We start from the raw sequence: 7,272 nt of genomic DNA, 5'->3' as shown, positions 1-7,272 counted from the left end.
CGTGCATTCTTCTCTTTCACATTCTCCGTGCTTGTGATCTTGGTGATGGCCCACAATGCCCTCACACACACTACGTAATCTGGGTTGAACAGCATGATGGTGGATGGCAGTAGTTTTACCCACATCTTGTCATGTCGTCTTGATAACAGGTGACAGCATAGGAGAATGCAGCTGTATATATCGCCTATGGCCGATCGAAAACTGATTGAAATGTTCCATCAAGCAAAACGCGTATTGCAAAATTCAATCAGAGAGTCAGAAGAGAACCTACGAGTGACGTCGTTTTCCACATCTACAGGTAGAGCTGGGTGTCACAAGATGAAACCGGGTTGGGACTGGATTAGGGAAGACACCAAAAGCAACTGCGTTTACAAGATGTTTATTTATAAACGCAATTTAAATATTAACAAATCTGACACCATTATAAACAAAAAGATATGGAGAATTATAAAGTTCCTAACATGGAACCATCAACAACAATTAACTTAACGAGAAAAAAACTCAAAGATGAATTTAACAAATGTAATTTCAAACAAACATGAATTAAGTCCTATCACCGATCAACAAAATAAAAGTATATGATCTACACCCCAATATAAACAAAGTCTTGAATGTATCGTTTATACAACGATATTGAAATGCATGTAAATTTGAAAATATCGTTCATATAACGACATTGAATTGCATGTAAATTTGAATGTGTCGTTCAAATAACGATATTCAAATGCATGTAAATTAACTCAGATAGCAATAGTGAAAACAACAACGTCGAACACAATATATATAACTATCGTGGCGCCCATTTGACGTCCAAGATGTAACTCCCGTTCCACTCGCTCTAGTCAAAGGCCAGAGAAGCGCCCACGCACGGTCCGCTCCTCTCAGTCTGTTGTAGGATCCCTCGAGAGCCCTCGCATCGAGAAAACAAATACTCTCTTCCGATCCAACGTCATCATAACACAGCATATACGTCACACGAAACCACAGAGTTCTGTGACTCCACATCAAACCATTATAAGGCATGGCAGCATGTATAAGGCAGCTAAAAAAAAATTACAACTAAACCGTGTAGTACTTCTGCATTGATATATGTTACGCATGCGCGCACATGAATTCATTACCCATTACATTAATCGTTCAATGCATGCAGCAGCGTATAATTAAATTCAATTTGTTTGTTCAGTTACAACAAATAGCTAACTCGAACCAGACTAGTATTTCTAACATGGCGTTGTATAACCTAGTTATTGACTCTCTGCAGAATTTATAACAAATTCTAAAACGTTCTAAAGTATGAAACAATTATATCATATAGAACGAATAGTAATAAAGAATACTTAAATTTCATTACCTCTACAGCTGGAGATTTGCTCCCGTAAAGGTGTTAACACCTCTTAGTCCCATCCCAACATATACGCTTGGTTAGGACATAGAAGTGGCACCCTGTTTTTTTTTCCAAATAGTGTTGTATGCTATGGGTTTCCCTGTCCACCCACCAATGTGTTATAAATGTTTGTGTTATAAAATTAATAAAATAGTATAAATAATTTAGCAGGGTTACTCTTCGTTTTGTTCGTCAAATGTTATTGGCTTGAGTATCCCTTTGAGGATTGGAGACAATGTACTATCTTCCCTTTGCCTAGGCTGGCAGTGGGCCTGATTTCCATTTTCTCACAAGAACTTAGGAGAGTACTAGCTCCCTCTAAAGTTATATAAACTTCGAGGTAGTTTTCTTCCCCTTATATTGTCCCCATATTTGTGTATGGACGGCATTATCACATCAAATTCATCTCAGTTTTTGTTCCTTATTTAAGGCTTAACATTTTTTAAATGAGGCTTTGCCTTTAGATCCAAATGATAAAAATAATAAAGTGTCTATACTGCATTGTTTTACTGTTTGTGAGTGCGTGTTGTTTGTGTCTATTTTATGCCTTAGCATAAGTTACTTGTTTATTCTGTGTATCAAAAGGTTTGGTATATTTTGTGGCATAGCACTTGTTTGGTCTAATCTGGATTTTCCATTAGGGATGAGTATGTATTTTATATTTGCATTTGCTTGTGTATTTAGTATTTGTTTTATGTGTTGGTTATACAAGTAGGTACCTGGGCACCTCATGTACAAAAAGGGATCGAAAGTCTCCATCACACGGACGTGATGGAAAACATCCCCTTTTGTATTTAGATTTTCATTTTGAAGCATATTGACGCTTCATTTCTGAAAAGGGATTGAAATGTTCAATCACGCGGACATGATTAAAATTATTATTTGTGTTGTAACAGGATCACGAGAATAATGCAATTGCTTAAATTTGGACATAGTTTAGTTGCTCGGCTTGGGATTATGTGTACCAAATAATATATATATATATATATATATATATATATATATATATATATATATATATATATATATATATATATATATATATAATATAATATAAACATACAGTTCGATGGATGGTCTGGGGCTACCGTGAATACTTTTTGTATGTGATATTGTGCCAAATTGAGAATGAGTTCCAGATTGTCTAAGAAATATATGTTACCTTAATTGCTTGTTAGTTTTTTATTGTACAGTACCCTGGTGCTTGTACATTTTATTAGAATGTGTTTTGTATTGTAGTGTTTTGTCATATTATTTGTTATATCTGATACGGAGGGGGGGTCTGGGTTTTCCTCTTTTGAGCGCCTAATAGGCATAAAACCCAGTCCTTCCTGTATTTTTGTTATTTTTTAATATCTGTATTAGTTCATAAGCGTGGTTTTTTTGCGAGAGGGCAGTTAAAGAGTATATTTTGTTTTAAATATAAGACATTTCCTTTGGTTCCCTTCAGGATAGCTAGTTTTATAGCTTTTCCAAGGTGTTTGTCTTAAATTGATGCTTTTTTTTAGCTAGCATGTAAGATGCTATTCACAAAAGGAATTGAAATTTGTGAATTTCTTGTAGACATATAACGTCAAAGTTCATTGCTAAGTTTATTAATTTGTTAGTTGTTTGGATTTAGACCGTTAACATTGCATGAGAGTAGTTTTATTCCGTTTTTATCCATGATATGACAGAATTTGTTTTCTATTGTTTATATCGGTTTTGGTTTATAAAAGTATGATTAAATGGTCATTTCTTATAATACTTTCTGTTGTTTTTGGTGTAGTTGGTATTTTTTGCTGTGTTTTGTTTTGGTTGCTCATTTTTGGGGTCCCTCAGGCACTTTTTGTTTCCTGGGGCTTGTTGGTGGAGTTTTGTAGTTTTTGTGCTGTGTAGCTATGATCATTTGGTGGTGTAGTTGTTGCTTGTGTTGATGCTTGTGGTGTTGTTTCGTGTGCTGTTTTTGTTGTTCATAGATTGGGAGGATAAGTGCTGTTGGTTGTGTCATTTCCTTTAACAATGTTATTATTTTCTTTGTTCCTTGTGTCATTGGTGTCTCTATTGCTTCTGTTAGTGTATGTGTTGTCGGACGTTTCGTTTTTTCTGTTTCTTTTGTGGGTTTCTTTTTGAGTTCTTGTTTAGGTGATTTTGCTTTTCGTTTGTTTCTTCTGCGTCTTGAGGCTGATGGTGTAGTTGGTCTTGTATTAGTCTCCATGTCACTGTGTTTGATTTTGTGGTGTGATAGTTGGATGTTCGTCATTTTCTGCCTCAACCAACATTTCGTCATGTTCTGTATCCGATTCTTGTTCTTGTTGTTGTGTTGTTTTTGGTGTGTTCTGTTTGGTTGTTGGTGGGTTTGCACTTACCACCTGTGCATAAGTTATGTTCTTTTGTGTTACTGATTTGTTATTAGATTAATTTTCTAAGTCAATTTCTAGCTCATCCTGGTTCTGTTGTTTAGGTTTTTTTTGTAAGTGCATCGCCATTTATCATGACCCTTTTTCCCACATTTGCCACAAGTGCGTACCATGTGGTAATTGTAGAACCAGGTTTGGACCGGTAGTCCATAGATTTTGATAAATTCTGGGATGTGTGCAGCATCCTGATAGTTTACTCTTACAATAATGTTCCCGGTGCAGAGCACTGGGATTGCCTTATATGTATCGTATTTTGTATTGTAGACAAGTATTCCAGTTCTACTTTCAAATCCTTCACGGAACACTTCCAGAGGGATTTCTTTTGGAAATCTTGACACATAGATGTCGGCAAACTTGCTTTGTATTAATGTTGTGATGGGGGGGGGGGGCTGGGTCACTTTGACCACCCTCTCGCACAGGATTATATTGCCTTTGGGCAATAGAAGCTCTTTTTTCTTGGGATATGGGATGAAAATTCCCCTCCCAATGTTAGACAGTGTATCAATGTTTTCAGAGTTAATCCCTCTAGCAGCTAGGGCTTCTATGACCTCCTTTGTGGTAGGTCGTTCAGTGCTGTTTACCTCGGAGAAATCGATTGCTTGTGCCCAAGGGTCACCGTATGCCTTAAAAAGGCGTCCTTGTTAAATTTCTTTTTCCTCTGTCTTAAAAAATTGCTTGAGGAATGCCTCGCCGCTTATATGTGTGTTTATATTAGTGGCCATTTTCTTGGGGGTTAATAGCTCTTAAAAGGGCTTTATTAAGAAATAGCTTAATTTTAAACCACGGTTATGGCTAAAATAATATTGGTGTACTGTTGTGTACGACCTACTGTTGTTCGCGTGATAGCAGATAGAGATGTTTTACCTATCCTTTTTGATCACGCGGAAAAACTCAGTCTCTGACCTCGTTCCTTTGGGCGACCGGATGTTGATTATGATGCTATACCTTCTGCATTTCAATGCAACTCTCCCGTAAAGGGGTAAGCTTTCTGACAAGACTCGTCGTAATGTAATTTGGTTATAGAGAATTTGCTCTTTATGTACACTAGCTGCGACAGATATGCGCAGCTAGGTACTTAGGTTTTCCCGCTGCAGGCAATTCGCACGTGCAGCATGGTCTGAGTTTCGCTCAGGATTTCAAAATAACCAAAGCCGAAAAAATATACCACCCTCGGGTGACGCTGTACGCGGCAACGAAACCCGAGTACATTTTTTACAACATATACATATTGATATAACTCATACATAATTCCGTGACACTGGGTACCGCGAAAAATTTAGTACCGCGTTATACCGCATTATTTTTAAACGTACCTGCGATACATGCCACGGTATACCGCAATATTATTAGGGACTAATAATTCTGTGATTTGGGGTGGGGCCTGACAGCTTTATATTCAATTTATGTGTGTCAATAATTAGAAAATTTGTTTTCTCTGATTTCTAACAAAATAGCAACATATTATATCCATGATACTATCTGGAAAAATATTAATTATCTTGAGATAAAAGAAAAGAAAATATTTAATCTTAAAATAAAGTCGCACCACCCACCCCAAACATTAAATGGCCAACACGTTATAGTAGATGAATTTGCTATGTGTGTTAAATATTAATTTGCACTCTAGAGGCTGTAACTAAAGTGAGCAGCCTTACAAATGAATGCATATACTTGATACATTCATATAAGCTAGTAAATAATTAAAACATCACATGTATTTGTTTGGATTTTTTAATCCGAAACGTTTCCGAAAATGAAATTTAGCTCGAATATGTTTCACTGAAGTCAGTTTGGTCACCACGTTGGCATACATATCATCTGTCAAACATGTAACTATAGAAGTATAAATATACAGTATAGACAAACCTGCATGTGCTTTATTCTCAGTGGTCGGAAATGCTGAGTCGGATACGGCGTAGAAATATGTAGAGCCAGTCAAGCCGAGTCGTATGTTCCTCAGCCGCATCAAACACGTTCTTTCCCCGACCAGGAACACAACACCTACGTGGTTTTGTACTCATTGCATGTCACCATTTTAGTCACACATTGTTTTCAATTTTTGTAATGTATACTTAAAAAAGTAAGGCATTTCGCGTTTTATGAAAGATATTGTACAACCTCTGAAAAATCCCCATGTGACGTGAGTAACCCGAGCTAGGCCTAAATATATACTGTGCAGTTGTGTCATCAGTCTGTATGCATGGCTGAGATGGTGATCTACTTTTAAGTTTTCAAGTTTTAAAACTGTTATACAGGATATACGAATTGATTTATGCTGCAGCCATAGGCAAGCGGATTTGTCCTTTCTTCTCTAACAGAACATGAGTTTTGGACCAGGAGGGGATCCTTTCTTAATACACCATACTTACTGAATTAACAGACTCTTCTTACAGAATAATAGTTCTTAAATTTTATACAAAAGCTCATCATTTTACAGTACGTTCAAACTCTTTACTTTTATGTATTCATTACAAGAAATTATTGATGTATTTTACTTAAAAAAAGGTGATAAGTGAAGCATATATGTTAAAGAAAACGAAGATTCGGTCTATTTCTAACATGCTGGCTAGACTCTTTCTAACATGTTGGCTAGACTTTTAAGACTGACTCGTTTGGGTATTATTTAACAAGAAATTCTAAACAATATTGTTCTAATTTCTTCTCATTATTTTCTACTTGAACAATAGGAATAATTTAATATGTAACCAATCATACAATTTCCAGCGTGTGTTCCAGTAATGAATTGTCTCAACAGCAATTATTGTAAGATGATGTAATTCTTCTAACTTTGCGTCACAATCAACACAGATCCTGCTCTCTGTGATACGCCTACCTTTAGGTTGCAAATGTCAGATTCATCCTCAGATTTGCGAAACAAGGTAGATTTCTCGGTAATTTTAATAGACAAATGGTAAGTCCTTACACTTAAACTCTCTCTCTCTCTCTCTCTCTCTCTCTCAGATATTATTGTCCAGCTCAAACTAACCCTAGTTTATCGGCCTAGATACCATGAGATGCGCATAAACTGCTCATGGATACTTATGTTACTCTCCCATTATCCCCAGCGGAAAAAGCCACCATTTTCATCAAATATGGCTTCCTTTCTTTAAAATACAAACGTGTGCTGGCATTTTTTAATATTTAAAATGTACAGCAGTAAATCATTCCGGATATATTGTAAGTGGATTAATATTTAGTATTTAAAATTGTACAATAAGTTATAGGTCTTAGTGTGTGTGTTGGATTTTTAAGGTAGCTTTAAAAAAAAAATTCAGTCATATCGCTAAATATCTGCAGTGTGGCAGATTATAGTGATGTCTAACACTAGGGTATCATTCCGCAGATATGTAGTATTATATCCCACATAGTCACATTATCCTGACGCCAGGTCGACCATTTCTAACACTAACCTCTTAATGCTGATCGCCCAGCGAGGCAGCTGTTAGTACCAATTGGATAAGTCTTTGGTCTGATTCGGCCGGGGCTCGA

The 7,272-nt window shown here is 36.3% G+C and overlaps 1 long non-coding RNA gene across 1 annotated transcript; it reads right to left on the bottom strand.

Moving 5' to 3' along the window:
• Positions 1 to 363: 363 nt before the first annotated feature.
• LOC149794745 (uncharacterized) lies at positions 364 to 5,937 on the bottom strand. The gene is made up of 2 exons (XR_016422059.1): positions 5,650 to 5,937; positions 364 to 1,042 (listed from the first exon to the last, which is right to left on the bottom strand). It is a non-coding gene; the product is annotated as an uncharacterized LOC149794745 (long non-coding RNA).
• Positions 5,938 to 7,272: the final 1,335 nt, after the last annotated feature.

Source organism: Sinohyriopsis cumingii, chromosome 7, assembly GCF_028554795.1.
Source record: "Sinohyriopsis cumingii isolate HCF-2022 chromosome 7, ASM2855479v2, whole genome shotgun sequence".
Taxonomy (NCBI): domain Eukaryota; kingdom Metazoa; phylum Mollusca; class Bivalvia; order Unionida; family Unionidae; genus Sinohyriopsis; species Sinohyriopsis cumingii.
The sequence above is the reverse complement of the archived record's forward strand: the minus strand, read 5'-3'. Positions and strand labels throughout refer to the sequence as shown.